The sequence below is a fragment of the Pseudophryne corroboree genome, chromosome 4 (genome assembly GCF_028390025.1).
Source record: "Pseudophryne corroboree isolate aPseCor3 chromosome 4, aPseCor3.hap2, whole genome shotgun sequence".
Taxonomy (NCBI): domain Eukaryota; kingdom Metazoa; phylum Chordata; class Amphibia; order Anura; family Myobatrachidae; genus Pseudophryne; species Pseudophryne corroboree.
Genome location: NC_086447.1, coordinates 605227474 through 605248704, shown reverse-complemented (window position 1 = coordinate 605248704; position 21231 = coordinate 605227474).

Sequence of the window (21231 nt, the reverse complement as noted above, 5' to 3'; positions counted from 1 at the left end):
TGACCATAGAGCATATCAGAGATGCTGCCTTGTATATGAGGGATGCTCAGAGAGACATTTGTTTATTAAGCTCCAGAATAAATGCTATGTCTATTTCTGCTAGGCGGCTCTTGTGGACCCGACAGTGGACGGGAGATGCCGATTCAAAGCGGCATATGGAGTCCTTGCCTTACAAAGGGGTGGAGTTGTTTGGAGACGGCCTCTCGGATCTTGGCCCTCATTCCGAGTTGTTCGCTCGCAAGCTGCTTTTAGCAGCATTGCACACGCTAAGCCGCCGCCTACTGGGAGTGAATCTTAGCTTAGCAAAATTGCAAACGAAAGATTCTCTAAATTGCGATTAGAAATGTCTTTGCAGTTTCTGAGTAGCTCGAGACTTACTCTGCCACTGCGATCAGTTCAGTCAGTTTCGTTCCTGGTTTGACGTCACAAACACACCCAGCGTTCGCCCAGGCACTCCCCTGTTTCTCCAGCCACTCCCGCGTTTTTCCAAGAAACGGCAACGTTTTTTCACACACTCCCATAAAACGGCCAGTTTCCGCCCAGAAACACCCACTTCCTGTCAATCACATTACGATCACCAGAACGAAGAAAAAACCTCGTAATGCCGTGAGTAAAATACCAAACTTCTTAGCAAATTTACTTGTCGCAGTGCGAACATTGCGCATGCGCAATTAGCGGAAAATCGCTGCGATGCGAAGAAAATTACAGAGCGAACAACTCGGAATGAGGGCCCTTGTCTCTATGGCTATGGCTGGTAAGTCAAATTTCTTACCTTACCCCGCAGCATTCAAAAAAGGCACCTCATTATCAAATGCAGTCCTTTCGTTCCAATAAAAACAAGAAGGTACGTGGATCATCCTTTGTTGCCAGAGGGAAAGGCAGGGGAAAAAAGCTGCACACAGCTAGTTCCCAAGAGCAGAAGTCCTCCCCTGCGTCTCCACAGTCCACCGCATGACGCTGGAGCTTTCCGAGGGGAGGCAGAACTGGTGGGGGCTCGTCTTCGGTTTTTCAGCCACGTCTGGGTTCACTCGCAGGTGGATCCCTGGGCATTAGAGATTGTTTCTCAGGGATACAGGCTGGAATTCGAAGACTTGCCTCCTCGCCGATGTTTCAAATCAGCTCTGCTGGCTTCCCCGTCAGATAGGGAGCTAGTGTTGGCAGCAATCCAAAAATTGTATATTCAACAGGTGATTGTCACAGTTCCTCATCTCCAGCAAAGAGAGGGATATTACTCAACCCTGTTTGCGGTCCCGAAACAGGACGGTTCGGTCAGACCCATTTTAAACCTGAAATCTCTGAACCTGTACTTGAAGAGGTTCAAGTTCAAAATGGAATCACTCAGGGCGGTCATCGCCAGGCTGGAGGGGGGGGATTGGATGGTGTCCCTGGACATAAAGGATGCTTACCTTCATGTTCCGATATTCCCCCCGCATCAGGCGTTCCTGAGATTTGCAGTGCAGGACTGTCACTACCAATTTCAGACGTTGCCGTTTGGGCTTTCCACGGCCCCGATAATTTTCACCAAGGTAATGGCGGAAATGATGGTGCTCCTGCGCAGGCAGGTGGTCACAATTATCCCATACTTGGATGATCTCCTCATAAAGGCGAGATCTCGGGAGAGGTTGCTGGACAGCGTGTCTCTGTCCATGAAGACGTTGCAGATACATGGCTGGATTCTCAATATACCGAAGTCCCAGCTAGTCCCTACAATGCGTCTGACCTTTTTGTGGTTGATTCTAGACACAGACCAGAAAAAGGTTTTTCTTCCGATCGAAAAGGTTCAGGAACTCATAGCCATGGTCAGGAACCTATTAAAACCAAAAAAGGTTTCAGTGCATCATTGCACGCGGTTCCTGGGGAAGATGGTGGCTTCCTACGAGGCCATCCCTTTCGGCAGGTTCCATGCGAGGACTTTTCAATGGGACCTCTTGGACAAGTGGTCCGGGTCCCATTTACAAATGCATCAAAGGATCACCCTGTCTCCCAGGACCAGGGTATCTCTCCTGTAGTGGCTGAACAGTGCTCACCTACTAGAAGGTCACAGGTTCGGCATTCAGGACTGGGTCCTGGTGACTACGGACGCAAGCCTCCGAGGCTGGGGAGCAGTGACACTGGGAAGAAATTTCCAAGGTCTCTGGTCAAGCCTAGAGTCTTGTCTCCACATCAACGTCCTGGAGTTGAGGGCCATATACAAGCCCTGCGTCAAGCGGAGGAATTGCTTCGGAGAAAACCGGTTCTGAATCAGTCAGACAATGTCACGGCAGTGGCTCATATAAACCGCCAAGGCGGAACAAGGAGCAGAATGGCCATGGCAGAAGCGACCAGGATTCTACGCTGGGCGGAAGGCCATGTAAGCGCGCTGTCAGCGGTGTTCATCCCGGGGGTGGACAACTGGGAGGCGGACTTTCTCAGCAGGCATGACCTGCATCCGGGAGAGTGGGGACTTCATCAAGTAGTCTTCGCACAGATCACGGATCGTTGGGGACTGCCTCAAATCGACATGATGGCATCCCGTCTCAACAAAAAGCTAAAGCGGTATTGCGCCAGGTCAAGGGACCCTCAAGCGGTAGCAGTAGACGCTCTGGTGACACCTTGGGTGTTCAGATCGGTCTATGTGTTTCCTTCTCTTCCTCTCATACCCAAGGTGTTGAGAATAATACGAAGAAGCAGGGTCAGAACAATACTCATTGTTCCGGATTGGCCACGGAGGACTTGGTATCCGGAGCTGCAAGAGTTGCTCGCAGGGGATCAGTGGCCTCTTCCTCTAAGGCAGGACCTGCTGCGGCATGGGCCCTGTCTGTTCCAAGACTTACCGCGGCTGCGTTTGACGGCATGGCAGTTGAACGCCGGATCCTAGCGGAAAAAGGGATTCCGGAGGAAGTCATTCCTACCCTAATCAAGGCTAGGAAAGACGTGACGTTAAAACATTATCACCGTATATGGCGGAAATATGTTCTTGGTGTGAGGCCAGAGCTGCTCCTACGGAGGAGTTCCATTTGGGCCGTCTACTTCACTTCCTTCAAACAGGAGTGACTTTGGGCCTAAAATTAGGGTCCATAAAGGTCCAGATTTCGGCCTTATCCATTTTCTTTCAAAGAGAATTGGCCTCTATTCCTGAAGTACAGACCTTTGTGAAGGGAGTGCTGCATATTCAGCCTCCCTTTGTGCCTCCGGTGGCGCCTTGGGATCTTAACGTGGTGTTAAGTTTCCTCAAGTCACCTTGGTTTGAACCACTCAAAACTGTGAAGTTGAAATACCTCACGTGGAAAGTGGTCATGTTGTTGGCGTTCGCTTCGGCAAGACGTGTTTCCGAATTGGCGGCTTTATCACATAAAAACCCATACTTGGTTTTTCACGTGGATAGGGCAGAGTTGAGGACTCGCCCTCACTTTCTGCCAAAAGTGGTCTCATCTTTTCATGTGAACCAACCTATTGTCGTGCCTGTGGCTACACGGGACTTGGAGGATTCCGAGTCCCTGGATGTATTCAGGGCTTTGAAGATTTATGTGACCAGAACGGCTAGAATCAGGAAGACTGAAGCTTTGTTCGTTCTGTATGCGGCCAACAAGGTTGGCGCTCCTGCTTCAAAGCAGACTATTGCTCGCTGGATCTGTAACACGATTCAGCAGGCGCATTCTACGGCAGGATTGCCGTTACCGAAATCGGTTAAGGCCCACTCCACTAGGAAAGTGGGCTCTTCTTGGGCGGCTGCCCGAGGGGTCTCGGCATTACAGTTGTGCCGAGCAGCTACTTGGTCGGGGACAAATACCTTTGCAAAGTTCTATAAGTTTGATACCCTGGCTGAGGAGGACCTCCTGTTTGCTCAATCGGTGCTGCAGAGTCATCTGACTCTCCCGCCCGTTTGGGAGCTTTGGTATAATCCCCATGGTCCTTACGGAGTCCCAGCATCCTCAAGGACGTTAGAGAAAATAAGATTTTACTTACCGGTAAATCTATTTCTCGTAGTCCGTAGAGGATGCTGGGCGCCCATCCCATGTGCGGACTTCTTCTGCAAGACTTGTATATAGTTATTGCTTACATAAGGGTTATGTTATAGTTTTTCGGTGGAAACGTGGCTATGTTGTTGTTCATACTGTGAACTGGGTAGGTTTATCACAAGTTATACGGTGTGATTGGTGTGGCTGGTATGGATCTCGCCCTTAGATTTACAAAAATCCTTCCTCGTACTTTCCATCTCCTCTGGGCACAGTTTCCCTAACTGAGGTCTGGAGGAGGGGCATAGAGGGAGCAGCCAGTGCACACCCAGAGTCCAAAGCTTTCTTAAAGTGCCCTATCTCCTGCGGAGCCAGTCTATTCCCCATGGTCCTTACGGAGTCCCAGCATCCTCTAGAGAAATAGATTTACCGGTAAGTAAAATCTTATTTTTGCACCACCTCTGATGAAGTTGATAATGATTAATGACGAAATGTGTTTGGTGTTTTAAATATGTGCCTTCACTACTGTAAAGTCACATTTATGATATATGAGCTCGCATTCTGTCTAGGATGGTACTGTACAAAAAGTGGCAACATTCCATAACGCAGAAAAAGTGGTATCAGGTCTCCAGGTATTAATTGTGATTTGTACGGTAAAAAGTTTTAGAGGGAAATATTGTTTTAAGAAATTTTGTAATATTTTTATTGCATGTCAAAATGTATCACTGATGGGAACATTTGAATTAATGGTATACCAACTTTCATGAGATTAAGACATTGCTCGCAAGTTAGACCACATATGTGATGAACTAAGATGTAGCCATCACACTGTGTCTACCAAAGTACCCTTTTCATTCAAATTAAGTTACACATTGTTAGAACTCTTGCTGGTGTGTTCTCTTCAAGAGGTGCAGCTGAGATTTATGAAATATGAATATTGTTGGTAGAAAATATTTTTACTTCATTCAAATTTGCTTTATCGTATGTTTTTTTGGAGAGCCTAAACTGCTGATTATAAAGCAAAATATACAATGAAGACTAAATCTATCTGTAATTAATAGTCCATTTAAAGTAATCCATTAATTTCTCCATAATCTTTGTCTCTCTGCACTCGCTAGCTCCTGAAACTCCATTAACTGAAAGAAGGCAGTGATCATTTATGGTATAAATCATGTGATTTGAATGGTTTAAAATCAGCCAATCCGAAAAAGACAATTTTTAAAAATGACAGGCAATAGAATATTCTTAAACAAGTAGGTGGTTTGAGGGTTTTGACATGTTTGAAACCACCACACTTTACCAGCAATTTCAGTTTTAAGTCTCCAAACTGCTATTTAATAAACCAGCTGGTAATTTATGTTGATTATGTGGATTTTCAAAACGGCTTAAAAAATTAGATAAACTACCCCTATTATTACTAACAATTGGGGCGAGAAACTGTAGTCCCTTTTGTCTGAAAAACAGGCCAACTGGGAAAAAATAGGTAGATTAGTCAAAAGTAAATAAATTAATGGAATAATTATGTTTATTTCCCCCATACCTCAAATGTGTTATGGTAAACATATTTGGAATTCCTGTACACTAAAAAAATTACACTTTTCTTGCTACAGTATCTTGCCTATTTTAAATATATTGTGTTTAAACTGAAATTATATTTATGCCAGTGTGATACAATTTTTTTTTTTTAACTCAAAAAAACATTTGCTTGCATACAATAATGCCCATTAGTTTTCTGTCCAGCTTTTCTGTCCAAATATCACAAACTGGTATTATCATAAAAAATTTAAGAAATTTCACACTTCTAATTAGTTGTGTCATATCTGATTATGATACTAATTTCAACTTTATTTTTATTAGTAGTGACTTTGTCTATTTATATATTATGTTCTATTTTTGCAGCATTAACTGAAATAGCCAGATGCTGACCTTTTATATAATTTACACTAAAAATTGTAGAGGGTTGGGATTCAGTAGAAATAAATGAGGTTTGTTGAAAAAAACAATACATACTTGAAATGTTTTTATTTTGTTATTTATCACACAGGTGTTTCATTTACACAACCTTTTTTAAAGCTGCTGATATTACACAGAGCTACAACCTATTTTTTATATTTTATACTTTTATTTAATAACATTAATTGCTGCATTATCCTGATGTCTGCAGCTATATGTATAGTAAAGTATTATCCGAGAACTCTTATTAACACACTGATTTTGGGGTATAGATCTGGGGTATAAATGTAATTGATATGGGGTTGTCAGATCTAGAAATCTGAATTTTATTGAGGTAGAGGACATGATTTTTAATGACAGAGGAAAAGGATGCAGGGGTATATCTAAGGGTCTGAGTGTTCTTGGCAAAGTAAAGGACTGGCGCCTCCCTCTTACCACCACTTCCATCATCACATTTTGGGACTTTGTGCTAGTATGAGCACTGGTGCCCCCCTCTATTTTAAATAGGTCTCATGTTGAAAGGGCATGGTCACACAATAGTACCCCCAATTTAGTTATGCCACACAGTAGTGACCCTTTTCACATAACACTGCATAGTATTGCCCCTTATTCACATTACACCACACAGTAGTACCCCTTATACATGTTAAGCCAGACACTAGAGACCTTTATACACATTATGCTACACAGTAGTACCACTTACACATTATGCCACACTGTAGTGCTCCTTGCATATTATGCCACACAGCAGCAGTATCCCCTTACACATTATGCCACGCAGTAATGCCCCTTACATATTATGCCACACAGTAGTAGTGCTCCTTACACATTATGAGACACAGTATTGGCCCTTACACATTACACCACACAGTTTTGCCCTTTACACATTATGCCACACAGTAGTGCCCTTTACATGTTATGCCTACACAGTAGTAGTACACCTTACGCTTTATACCACTCAAAAGTGCCCCTTACACATTATGCCACAGAATAGTAGTCTCTCTGTGTGCCCCCAGTCAGGTTTTTCAGGGGAAAATGCAGGAATTACTGGGGGTTGGGATTCTCTCTCTCTTTCCCCCCCCCTCTCTCTCTCTATTTATATATAAATGTAGTAAAATGACCGCATAAACAAAGTATTATTTCTGAGGGTACAGTGGTCTTAGAAATATAGGGGGTAATTCAGACCTGATCGCTGCTGTGCATTTTCGCATAGCGTGCAATCAGATATAAACTGTGCCAAGGGGTAGATACTCATGTGAGTGGATGTTAGATCTAGGGTATGTAAAATCAGATCCAAGTTTCAAACTTGGGTTTGATTTTTAACGTGGAAATGAGAGTCAGATTTGGGGTCTGTTTAAATGGGCTGAGTGGAGGTTCAGTGCCTTGTAAGAGGGCGAGTGCCAGGAGGAAAAGATACTCACCTGGTAGAAATCATAAATGTCGCTGGAGACATTGTGGAAGGAGTTGGTGATGAACCTGATATGGTGAGTATCAGAAACCAGAATAGCAGGGCAAACAGATGGCAAAAAGGGAGCAGAGAAGGCCTCTCAGTCCCAGCGCCTCCCTGCACTGCATTCCTTCGCTGAGCGGGTAGCGCCGGGCCTGGGCAGGTACACCATGGAGGCTGCTGATTGCTCTGTCCTAGTGGCGAGTATTCCAATAGTGTCACAGCGCAGGCTCAGTAGTTGCTCACCACAGGTCTGCCTTACTCCCACAGACATCCTACTAAGACTATGGTACAGGGTGCACTGCATCCCCTATGAGGCGGCGACCCATCCAGCCACTAAGTAGGAATGGCCCTCTATCCAGCACTGGCCATCACTACTTTAATGAGTTTCCGGGGAACGGTCTCTGGCAGTATTATTAACAGCAGAGGGGGAATGGAGAGCGATTAGTAAAGTCCAACCTGGCTAGAGCCCCCCCACTTGTTTATTGCAATGAGAAAGATATTGCATGTACTCACCGTCCTGGTTATCTGGTGTCCCCTGTACTTTCATGTACGTGACCCAGCTATGCATATGCGAGAGTGTTCGGCTGCACATGGAATATCTATTCACACATGGAGAAGTAGAAATAACACTTTTTTTTTTTTTGCATGAAAACACTGAAAAAGATAATTGTCACTAGTTATAACTATCTGCTAATATGGTATAGAAATCCTCTATGGTTCACCCTGCCAATATATCCCCACTATTTAGGGGATCACTACTTCATGAAAAGTAGACTACAGGAGATGTGTTTGTTAATTGTTATTGTTTACTGTTTTATAAGTAATCTGTTATTGTTATATTGTATTGTTGTGTTTAACTGTCACTGTATATCGTAGAGTGAGTATTAAGGGGGGTATCCAATTAGCCATGAAGATGACATTTTCTGCGATAACCCCGTGTCACATGGTATTTTTGATAGGCGATAACTTATTGCTGTATTCTAATACAGGTTTATCGCTAAACAAACTTTTTTATGCCACATTTTCATGAGTTTTTACTCCCCTGTATTACAGAATAGAGTTATCACGTAAATGGTATCCAATTCTAAACCAGCGATAAGTTATTGCCGGTTTAGGCTGCTATTCGGATTTGTCTTTACCTACTCTGAGCCGGGGAAACCTGAAATTGATGTTCAACAATCTTTTTTATTTGTAACAATATTGAACCCACATTTCTTTTGGTCTCTGACCATCCATGTTTTTATCTTATTTGTGGCTTCTATTGAATTTATATACATTTTTTAATTACATTTTTTGTTACTGTCTCCCATGATGCACTTGTCTCCAATTATGTATTTTCTCCCATGTTCTGACAGGATGTTGTAACTCCTTGCTTTGGGATTTTAGGGAGAAACACATCATAGCAACAGTCTGCTGTTAATCTGTGTTTTCTTTGCATAATTTGAATTTTTTTTCCTCCAGAATTTTTTTTTCCACTTGTCTTCAATCATGGAGCCTTTTACTGATAGTATTTGGATGTTCATGGTCCAGGCAATTGTGCGGTCATGGCTGGACATGGTAGATAAAAAAGTTGGTCAGCAAATTGCTTCATGTGATGAGTCAGTGCAGGTTTCTATTCCACGTCCACGCCAGTATCATACTAGGCATGTACTGGAGAGTCTTTTCGAGGCGGAGGTGATTCGAATGTATCTCTTATCCCCTCATGCAATCTATTCACTGTATGATCTGATGGAGCCTGACCTGGAACTATGGGTGCACACAAATCATGCAGTTAATGGGCTAAACAAACTGCTGTGTGATTTTCATTATTTAACGTCAAGCACTTTCCAACCTACTTTGTCCCAAATTCTCGGTTTTGCCCTAACACCATTGTTACATATTTTAACCCAGGTCCTTAATGCTTTCCACAAATTAACAACCCAATTTATCCATTTTCCAGGCAAAGACATGTGGGGAGAATAAATTGCCATTTATTCATAAAATGGGCTTCCACAATGTTCTGGGCTCAATCAACTGTACTGTACGTATTGCCTTGCACCACCAAGGCAATCGTAAGAATGTTTTCGGAATCGAAAATGCTTCCATTCCTTGAATATACAGATGGTGTGTGCTGCCACCATGAAGTTAACTAATCTATTTGTGGGTTTTCCTGTGTTGGCCCACGATTCTTTCATCCTAAATTAGTCATCACTGGCTTGGGATTTCGAGTCAGGAAAATTCCAAGATATATGGCTGTTCAGTGAGTAATTTATTTATTTTTTGCATTTTTTTTTGTAATGTATTTTTTATGTGGAACAATAACATTTTCTTCTTATTATATTTTGCATAGGTTATGAGGGTTACCCTTGCAAGTCCTGGCTTTTAACCCTATTATACAATCCTGAAAGTGCTGCTGAGAAAAGATACCAAGAAGCACACATTACATCAAGAGGCATAATTGAAAGGACCTTCGGTGTACTTAAAACCCACTTTTGGGGCATAGATCACATTGGGGGTACACTATTATATGCTCTGGACAAAGTTTGTGACAAATATTTGTGTTGCAAATCGTTTGACAGAGGATATACATTCCAGGGTTTGCCTGGATGTGGACATTGCTCAGCAGCGGCTGAGGGCATGGTTGAAGGAAGTGATTCAATACATCCCTTATTAATGTATTCTTTTAAGGTGAGTTAAATAAAATCTTTTGTATGAATAATGTGTTTTAAAGTGCCTTGAGTCCTATTGGAGAAAGAGCTCTATATAAATAAAATTATTATTATTATTATTATTATTTTTTTTTAAACTAATTCAAGTAATTGTTTTTTTTTTTCTACAAAGGAATCCATTTAATTTCTGTTTGCGTTTCATACTTTTTTCCTGTTTTTTTATATATAAGGTAATTAGAATGTTTCCTTTTATTTACAGCTATCCCCGTTGTTATGACCTGTGTCTTCCAAAGTCCTGTTGCCCCTGGACTTCCTCTCAGACAGACTCTCCATTGGACCGTAATCAGCAGTGGAACCCCTAAATAAAGATTGCCATTTCAAAATGGTCTATCTGAATTCTCTGGGTGTACTGATTGTAATCTGTTTCCTTCCTGTCTTTTATATCCCCACAGCCTTCCTCACACCTTTTAAAGCCTGTCCCTGTGACCTGTACTAGATAATACTAGTTCCAAATGTTTTCAATCTGTATATGCTACCTGCTATCATTTTTTATTTGTCTTTTTAGTAGGCTGCATCATGAATGTCTATAGGTTGTCTATAGCTATTGAAGAAGGGGGAGGGGGTGAAGCCACAAGACTTGGGTTGCCCTACTATCAATTATTGGTTTTCAAAAGCAAGTGTAAAACATTTTAAAGTGCAGGCAGACTGTGGTATACCTTCATTGTAATAGCAATTTCTTTTTTACACTTTCACCATTCTTTCTTCATTTACCTCCTTTTTCTTATCTTCCATATCTTCTTAACCATTTTCTTGTGAAAACGTTTATGAATACCTTTTTTTTTTTAATTTTTAACACTTTACCATTTTTCAGATTGTCTTGTTTAAAAAAATTTTTTCAAATATAACTATCAAATGAACTAAAGATTTTTTTTTATCTACCCACAGTTTTCTATGTGAATCTGCTAAGGAGATTGGTCCAACCTTTATTACCCCACATGGATAAAGTTCAACAGCCATCTCACCAGCTCTACTACCACACTTGTAATATCTAAAAGAAAAATGCTGCAGCATAAAAGAGACTGTTAACCTTAAAGACTTCACCACCTATCCCCCCTGGATGCAAAGAGACTGTACCCTAAAAGACTTTGCAACCTATTCTCCATGGATGCAAGGAGCAGCTAGCCTGACATGAAAAATAGAAATGAGCAATATAGATTACTCTGTTAGAGAGCACTTGAAAATATATTCAGCATTAATAATATTATTTATCCGATCAAGACACACAATTAAAATATCAGTATTAAACACAGGTAATAATACATAGGAGCAAAATCTCTTTATCCCACTATAATTAATAGGCTCCAGTTCTTTAGATAGCCATCTAAAGATTTAGTCATGGATCTTTGACTTTTTCAGACAGTTAAAGTGAGATATTCACAGGAGTTCATTAGCCTGCGATATGCTACAACCTCCTGCTCTCGGCACATTTGACCTCACCAATTCGTTAAAAACCGTCCTGAATATGCAGTCCTGAATATGATCCTTTGAATTATTCATGATGGCTAATTCTATGAAAAACAGGGCTGTTTGGTATGTGACAGCTAGTGGCGACTGCAGAGGTGGGACTGTTGTTCAGTCCACAAATCAAATATGTGAGTTGGAAATGTCATGTTGTTGTTACAGTGAGGGGTGCATTGGTCGCTGTCTGCCTGTAACTGTCCTTTATTTGGTCCATGCTGCTTGCTTGGCATGCTGAGTTATCCACAAGATATTCCAGGCAGATGACCATGATAACCAGCTTTTCTTCCATTTGTTTCCACATCTAAATGGATATTTTGTTCTGTTCCTTGTCCATGTCCACAACTTTTTCTAAGGTCTGGTCCATTTCATCCAATCTGCTGTCGACAGTCTTCTCGAATTCGCCCTGTTGACGCTCCATTTCGCTTGCCAGGCCTCGGAATTGTTGCACTGTTGTCAAAGATAATACTTGCTGTATGTCTTCCACTACTTGAAAGCGTGGTCCTGCAAAAATAATTAAAAACTAATCAGTATAAAGTAATAAAAGTAACATTTTTGAGACACTTCTTACTATATTACCTATGAAAGTGTTACTTGGTGGGATGTCTTCAACCACCTTCTCTTCATCATCTCCTTCAAGGAGATATAGTCTATAGTGAGGGCCAATTCCGCTAGCTGTGCCACTGCTGGTTGAAGGCGCCTTTGGGATATCTTGACTTGTTGCCTCTTCAAGGACTGTCTGGACAGGTTGATGTTGGTCCCTTGTTCTTGAATCCTGGGTCAAGGTGTCAACTACAGGGATAAATAATTTAGAATAAACAAATAAATTCAGCATTAAGAAAACTTATGAGATTAATTGAGGGTTAGGGATTCAATTACCCACCAAGGTTTCCTTTGACAATCCGGTGGACTCAACAGCAGAGTTTGAGTCATGAGATCCTCAGAAGGCATTAACACTTAAAGCTCCCCTTGATGTTAAGCTTCGTGACCTTTCTGGCATTGCTCTCTTCATGTGGATTCATATGTGTCATTAATGGCTCTTTTTTTCCTCAAAGGCATTACATTTCTAAGATTTTTTTATTTTTATTTTATCAAACAGAATAAAAATTTTAAAAAATTTCGGCATTGGAGAGAAGACCACAAATTCAATCAAGCAGACACTAGCACACGATATGATACAAATAAAGATTTAAATTACCTTGAGGCCTGCTTTGTTGGACTGTAACTTGACTCACCACAGACAAATGTCTTGATGGTCTAGATTCTTCTGGTTGTCTTTGGGCTCTTCCTCTGGGAGCTTGTGTTTCTAAATTAAAAAACAAAACAAAAACATTTAAACCATTTAATACGTTCACAAGAACATTTAAGAGTTTCAAAAATATTTGGATTTTATTACCTCTTCTTCTAATGGTGGAAGCCTCTTAGCTGTAAATCCAATACAACAACCATTATAGGATTCATTCTTTGTTTAATCTTCTCCTGCTAGGGAAGCCAGTGGATGTCTACAGGTGGTCCTCCGCCAGTCCCATGCTGATGTTGGCTCTCCTTTGCCATCTTCTACTTAGTGAAGCGGCAGCAATCAATGTAATGATTCTTGCACATCAGCTTCACGGTGGGTCCCCGAGATAGCTGTGACATTTAAAGTGATCTCCTTGCAGATCCGAGTTTTGTCCTTGGAGTAAGTCTTTTCCACTCTGACTCCAAAAATGTTTTCGTAATGTTGATGGACTCTGTCTATCAAGACATTGTTTTCTGCATTGTTGAATCTTGCCTGTCTGGTTGCCTTGGATTGTTGCCTTTGGACAGATCCACGTCTCCATTGGAAGCTGATCAATTGTCCTTCCCTTAACAACAAATAAAATAAATTAATACAATAAAATTATTGCAATTACCTGTGACTGTGTGTGTACCTGGGTATGTGTGTGTGTACCTGGGTGAGTGTGTGTGTACACCTGGTTATGTGCGCAAGTACCTGGGTGAGTGTGTGAGTGAACCTGGGAATGTGTAGAAGTACTTGGATGAGTATGGGGGTGCACTTGGGTTTGTGTGCAAGTACCTGGGTGAGTGTGTGAGTTTACTTGGTTATGTGTGCCAGTACTTGGGTGAGTGTGTGAGTGGACCTGGGTATGTGTGCCCATACCTGGGCGAGTGTGTGAGTGTACCTGGGTATGTGTGCCAGAACCTGGGTGAGTGTGTGACTGTACCTGGGTATGTGTGCCAGAACCTGGGTGAGTGTGTGACTGTACCTGGGTATGTGTGCAAGTACCTGGGTGAGTGTGTGAGTGTACCTGGGTATGTGTGCCAGAACCTGGGTGAGTGTGTGACTGTGCCTGGGTATGTGTGCAAGTACCTGGGTGAGTGTGTGAGTGTACCTGGGTATGTGTGAGTGAGGTTGAAAAGGGAGCTGTGGGCATACCTTTGTACTCTGGTCCTTTGGTTGTTGCTGGGGTTCCACTGCTGAGGTACGATCCCTCTGTCCTGGCTCTGGCTGCCACGCATGTCGACAGAGTCTATTGATGAGTGGGGTGACCAGGGTGCATGTGGTCTCTTTTCCCAAGACATTTTACCTGTAAGAAAAACTAATATTGCAAAACAGCAAAATGTATTTCAGTGTACTCAGTGGCGATTCAAGGGTCGTGCAAGCAGGGCAGTTGCCCGGGACGCTGCAGCCTGGGGACACAGTCCCCTGCTCAGCAGATTGGCACTCCATGCTTCCAATGAGGGGATGGAAGCGCCTGCAGGCTTTGTGCCCGGAGAGCAATCAGCAGGCTGCGCAGTGAAAGTAGTACCCCTCAAATGGTCAGTGCTCAACTGATGTCTTCCAGTGCAGGAGTTGTTGTTGGAGAGATGCAGACCTGCAGCAGTGGCAGCAGGGAAGAATGTGGAGGCCCAGGAAATGCACCCTCTCACCTGACTCATCATTCTCTGCCGGTAGTGATTGCTGCCTAAGACACTGCAGTTCTGTCTTGGAATTGTGGCCAGGTATCAGTTATTGTGGTTCAATTACCAGCATGGAAAACACCTGGTTCCTGGCCTATTTAATCCCCCTGGGCACAGCATTCAGTGCCGAGTCATTATTGTTGTCTGCCTGAGATCTGGATGCCTGTGTTAGTCCTGTGGATGCCATGCTCATGGTTCCAGTTTTGTTCCTGTATTTCGTGATTCTTTTTGGACTCCAGTATCAGCTACAGGTCTGCAAATCTTAAAGAACTTCTTCACCAGTTCAGGTTATCCCTCTGTTATTATTTCTGGATATTTGTTTGCTTATTCATGTCAAGACTCCTGTTTATCAGTATGTGTTATCCCTGCATTTACAAGCTTGTTTGCATTCTACTATGATTCTGGACATTAGTTTGATTATAATTCATACCAGTTACTTGCCCTATCAGTGATTCATTTACACAATCAGCATCTGCATTTCAAGTATTCCTGCTCCTGTGACCATCTGTTTGTCTAGCATCATTTTGTATCACTGGTTTATCCGCACACCCCTATTTCTTGTGATTACCTATAATAAACTTAATTTTGTTTTCGCTGCCATCGCAGTCAATTGTGATTTCTCATTAATCCAGGGGAGTTCATAACAATGATCTTGTCACTGCAAATTTTTTGGTGTGTGTTCCTGGAACACTGGGCGGACTTCTCAGTCAGGCGCCATCTTTTTTGTCGCAATGGATTACACCTGAATGAGGAGGGGCCAGCAGTGCTGGGGGAAGGATGGTTAGAAGGTTGGAGGAGTTTTTAAACTAGGAGCCTGGGGGGAGGGTTTAGCTAGAAACTGCGGGTCATGCAGCGAGAATAGTGAGGATGGAGGTAGTGAACAAAATGGGGGTGGAGAAGGGGGGAGGGAAAGAGCAGTCAGCAAGGGTATTAACATGGGTACTAACACGGGTATTACCAAAAGGTATTGCCAAAACACTAACAACGATTATGGGTCATCATTACTGCATATAGAAAATGATGTCCCTAGCACAAGGGGAAATACTTATCTTAATTGTATGTATATAAATGCTAGAAGCTTTACAGGCAGAAAGGGGGAACTAGAAGTCCTTGCAGCAAGCAAACAGTATTATATTATAGGCATTACTGAAATGTGGTGGGATGAATCTCATGAGTGACTTTCCAATCTAGAGGGTTACACGCTATTCAGGAGAGATAGATTAAGTAAACAGGGTGGAGGGGTATGTCTTTACGTAAAGCTATTTTTAAAACCTGATATACAGGAAGATATTCACGAGGAGACTGGAAATACTGTTGAGACGTTATGGGTAGAAATTGCATGTGGGGGAAAGGGAACAAAATAGATAGTATTGGGGCTATGCTACAAGCCACCTGGTATTAATGTGTCTGATGAGGAAATGTTACTGAAACAAATTGTAAAAGCAGCAGGAGTAGGTAACGTAAAAGTGATGGGAGATTTTAACTATCCAGAGATAAATTGGACAAATGATTCATGTGATACTGGCAGTGGTAATATTTATTAAACACACTAAATGACAACTAATTACTTCAACTAATAGAGGAACCAACTAGGTACAATGCAATCTTAGACCTGTTATTAACTAACAATGGTGAATTGATATCAAATTATATTAGGGGAGCCCATAGGAAACAGCAACCACAGTATGGTCACATTCAATATCAGTTATCATAAGCAGTCCTATATTGGCTCAACTAGGACTCTAAACTTTAGCAAAGCCAACTTTGACATGATGAAGGTACCTTTAAGGGACATTGAATGGGAAATTTTGTTTCAAGAAAAAATACTACGGAGAAATGGGAGGTATTAAAATCACTCGTTAGTAATACTCGCAATTGTATTCCCATGGGCAGCAAACAAAGGACTACAAATTCCAAACCAATGTAGCTTAACAAAAAGATTAAGGAACTAATGGGCAAAAAAAGCGAGCATTCAAAAAATATAAATCAGACGGAAATGCAGTAATTCCTGCACTATAAGAATTTTAACAAAATATGCAAAAAAGAAATAAGAGCAGCTAAAGTAGAAACTGAAAAAGGATTAAAAAAGCAGAGTATAGGCCTTTTAAAGGACAAGCTGGGAGTCTTAATCAAAAACGATAATGACATTGCGGATAAATCAAATGAGTTTTTCTCATCGGTATACACAAGAGAGGACCAGATGCAAGGATTAACACACAATATCAAAAAAGATAATGTCTCACTGCTAAGTGCTTATTTTAGTGAGGAGGTAGTCTGTGACTAATTAATAAAAATGAAGATTAATAAGTCACCTGGTCCCAACGGAATTCACCCAAGGGTTCTCATGGAGCTTCACTCTGAACTAGCAAGCCCGCTATTTTTGATCTTCAATGACTCACTTACATCAGGCATGGCTCCCAAAGACTGGTGTACAGTGGAAGTAGTGCTGATATTCCAATAAGGGAAGTAGAGCCGAACCGGGTAATTATAGACCAGTTAGTCTCACATCTATTGTGGGGAAAGTACTGGAAGGTATTCTAAGGGATAGTATACAGAAATTCGTTGAAGCCAATAAGGTTATTAATAGGAATTAATTAATTAGTTATTAATAAACCAACATGGATTTGTAAAGGATAGATCATGTCAAATAAACTTACTAGGTTATTATGAAACGGTTAGTGCGATCCTTGATAAGGGTAAGGAGGTGGATGTAATCTTTTTAGACTTTGCTAAAGCTTTCGACAGAGTACCTTACATGAGACTTATCTATTAGTTACAAGAACTGGGGCTAGGGAGCACAATATGCACTTGGGTCAGAAATTAGTTAGATAATAGGGTGCAGCGCGTTGTGGTAAATGGAACTTTTTCAAATTGGACTGAAGAACTAAGTGGTGTGCCACAAGGGTCTGTACTTGGAGCAATATTGTTCAACATCTTCATTAACGATCTAGCAGTAGATCTAGAGAGCATGGTGTCAATTTTTGCAGACGATACCAAATTGTATAAGGTTATAAATATGGAGGGAGATGCTGAGTCTCTTCAAAACGACTTAGTAAAACTGGAAGCATGGGCAGCAAAATGGAGAATGAGCTTCAATACAGACAAGTGTAAGGTAATGCACTTTGGTAGCAAGAACAAAAATAACACCTACATACTAAATGGGGTAAAATTCAGGGATTCTTTACTAGAAAAAGACTTAGGTGTTCACATAGATAGCAAATTAAGCAGCAGTACCCAAAGTAGGATTGCAGCAAAGAAGGCTAACAAGGTATTAGCATGTATAAAGCAGGGAATTGACGCAAGGGAAGAGAGTGTTATACTCCCATTATATAAATCCCCAGTGAGGCCACATCTTGAATACTGTGCACAATTTTGGGCACGATAATACAAAAAGGATATCCTGGAACCAAAAAAGGTACAGAGGCAGGTGACCAAACTAATTAAGGGGATGGAGACGCTGAAATACGAGGAAAGGCTTGCAAGACTAGGCATGTTTACACTGGAAAAGAGGAGACTAAGAGGGGATATGATCAATGTCTACAAATATATAAGGGGACAATACACAGAGCTTGCGGGGGAAATGTTTTTGGTAAGATCAACGCAGAGGACACGTGGACACCCGCTTAGGTTGGAGGAGAGGAGATTTCGCACACAGAGACGTAAAGGTTTCTTCACAGTAAGGACAATATGTGTTTGAAATTCCCTGCCTGAGAGAGTAGTAATGGCGGACTCGGTCAACACCTTTAAGAATGGGCTAGATAAGTACCTAATGGATAAGGATATACAGAGTTATGTGCATAGTCACGCACTATAATTATTTAATAAAAAAGAGCAATAAACACAATGGCAAACATTAGAAACAGACAAAATTAGTCCCAAAAATAATACAGCATAGGAGACCACAAATAGGTTGAACTGGATGGACAAATTGTCTTTTTTCAACCTCAGAAACTATGTTACTTTGTTACTAAGTTTAAAGACTGATACACACTAGGTGATTTGCAATAGGAGTGATATCAGCTAGTGTTTTCCCTCCTGGGCCGGGCCGCCGACAGTGTACATACATACTATGTGATATCGCTATCTTGGTTCTCATCCTACCTAGTGCTGTCACTGTGGAGTGCTGGGAATGAAAGTCTGACTAAAGTGGGTGCAGTAAGTTTTGTGAGTTAAGAAAATGTGTGAGACGAGTGTAGGCAAGTCTCTCAAGTAGCTTGGAGGGGCATGGGAGCTGAGAGATGGGATGGTAGTTTGAGAAAGAGCTTGGGTCAAACATTTTTTTTTCAGAATGGGAGTAATCACTGCATGCAGTAATGGAAAGATACCAATAAAGAGAGAGATTACAGATTTTTGTTAAGGTTGGGCAGACTAGATGGGCCAAGTGGTTCTTATCTGCCATCATATTCTGTGCTTCTGTGTTTACCTATCTAATCTCTCTTTTAGTGTCTGCTTCTCTGAATTCACCTACTCTTTGCTACCTCTGTCACTTGGAATACTTCACCCTGAGGAAGACTAATGTCGAAACGCATTGGTGGAGAGCAGGCTACACATCTGTTGGGGTACATCTATAAATGACATGGACTTATCATCATTGGGGTTCAGTCCGGACTTTTTACCTCAACAGGTCAGGTGTCTATAGTGTTTTTTTCCATCTACACTGTACACCCCCTGATGTACTTTGAGTTGTGTATGCCCTGGAAATATTTTTAATTTTTTATATATAGATGTTATTAGTGTACATAATAACATTGCCTTTTTGAGAGAAACTGATTGGGGTTTCATCTGTCTTTATACACTCCTCCAATATCGAGAGTTGACAGGAGCCTGCATTCGACGTATGGAAGGGAAGCAGAATAAGGGAAAAAGAAACCTTTATGCGCAAGTTGAAGCTGACTAAACTGTAAATTTGGTACATTATTCATCCATGTGGATTAACATCGCTGATGGTGCAGTGTAATGCAGAATAACCATGGGTGGTGGTGAACCGTAAAAGAAACCTTTATGAGTGATTTCCACTTCACTTTGGTGTGAGTACGGTATGACATCTTGCCTGTATATTCAGCAGTGAAAGAAAAATTCTTCTGGAAGACTATTTCCTCTGTATTGAATGACTTTAATTTGGTTGGAAAAAACATACTACACTATATTGTTTTCTTGTGTGTTTCCATTTTTTGAGAGTACCAGTTGTAAAATCCTAATCTTGGACATCAAGGAACATCTAATCGTACAGGAGGGACACACAAGTTTGTTCTTCGTCTCCAGAAATTTTCTGAAATAGAGACTTCATGTAGAAATATATGGTTGTGTGTATTCGTTTTTTGGAATGCTACAATGTTCAGTCTTAGACCCTTTTTTTTCATTATCTATACCACATCTCATGGCAAACTAATCAGCTCTTTTTGGATTCCAGTATCATCTGTACATGGATAATACTTAAATCGACCTATCCTCCCCAGATTTGTAACCATCTGTATTGGTCCTTGCCACTGAATGCCTTTCTGCTATTTTATCTTGGATGTCATCCTGCCACCTCAGACTTAATATTTCCAAAACAGAATTAATTATATTTCTACTGACCAATAGTAGTTACCAACCTGATATATATATCACTGAGAACTCAGCAATCAATCCTAACACACAAACTCACTGCCTAGGTACCATCCTTGACTCTGAGCTGTCCTTTGTTTCCCACATTCAAGTTGTCTCAAAATCATGTTACATACATCTAAAAAACACATATCCAAAAAATTATATTTTACACAAGACAATGCAAAATTCCTAATCCGTGCTCTCATTATCTCCCACATTGATTAAAGACGGTCTTCTTACTAGTCTTACTCTCACCACTAAAACTGATTCTGAATGCAGCTGCGACAATAATACTGATGCTCATTGTCTGCGGATCCACTCTGTCAGTGCCTTGGTTGGTTACCTGTATTAAAATACTTTTACTCACACACAAGGCCATTAAGAAAACTACACCACCATACATTTCTTTGCTTATCTCAAAATATCTCCCAACTCAACCTCTTTGTTTATCAAAAGATCTTCGTTTATCGTCCACACTCATTATTTGCTCCCATTAACAATTGCAGGACTTTCTTCAGGCTGCACCCACTCTGTGGAATACCCTCCAATGCACATTAATATTCTCCCCTAGTCTCCAAACCTTCAAGCATTCCCTGAAAACTCACCTCTCCAGGCAAGCTTATCAAATTCTGGAATCCCCACATAATTATCCCCACTGTACAGTCCACACATATCCTCACATGTTTTCTATATCTTCACTTTTCACCCCCTTTCACATCCTTATAACTCCAGGCCAATATTGCTGTGTGACCATTTCATACAACCCACCAAGAACCTTTACAATCTGGTGGACCATTATGCAATAGATAACACCTATCCTTGTGTATCAATGACAATTTCCCTATAGATTGTAAACTTGCAAGCAGGGCCTTCCTACCTCTTTGGCTGTCTGTTATTACCCAGTAATGTTTTATCACTGTTGTTTCCAACACTGTTGTTGCTGCATAATTTAAGAAAATGTAAATAAATAATACTCTGCATTGGATATCCCCGAGCAAGGAACTGTGGAAAACACACTATCTTTGGCTCAATCCAGCCACTCCCTTTCACTCACCTCTATTAGATTAGCAACAACTAACATATTTCTTGCATTAATAAACTAATATACAGTATATTCAGTCTATCAATTGCTGAAGGGTCACTGTTCATTTAAAAATGCAGGATCCCAGGTATCTCCCAGTATCAGTAGCAAAACTTG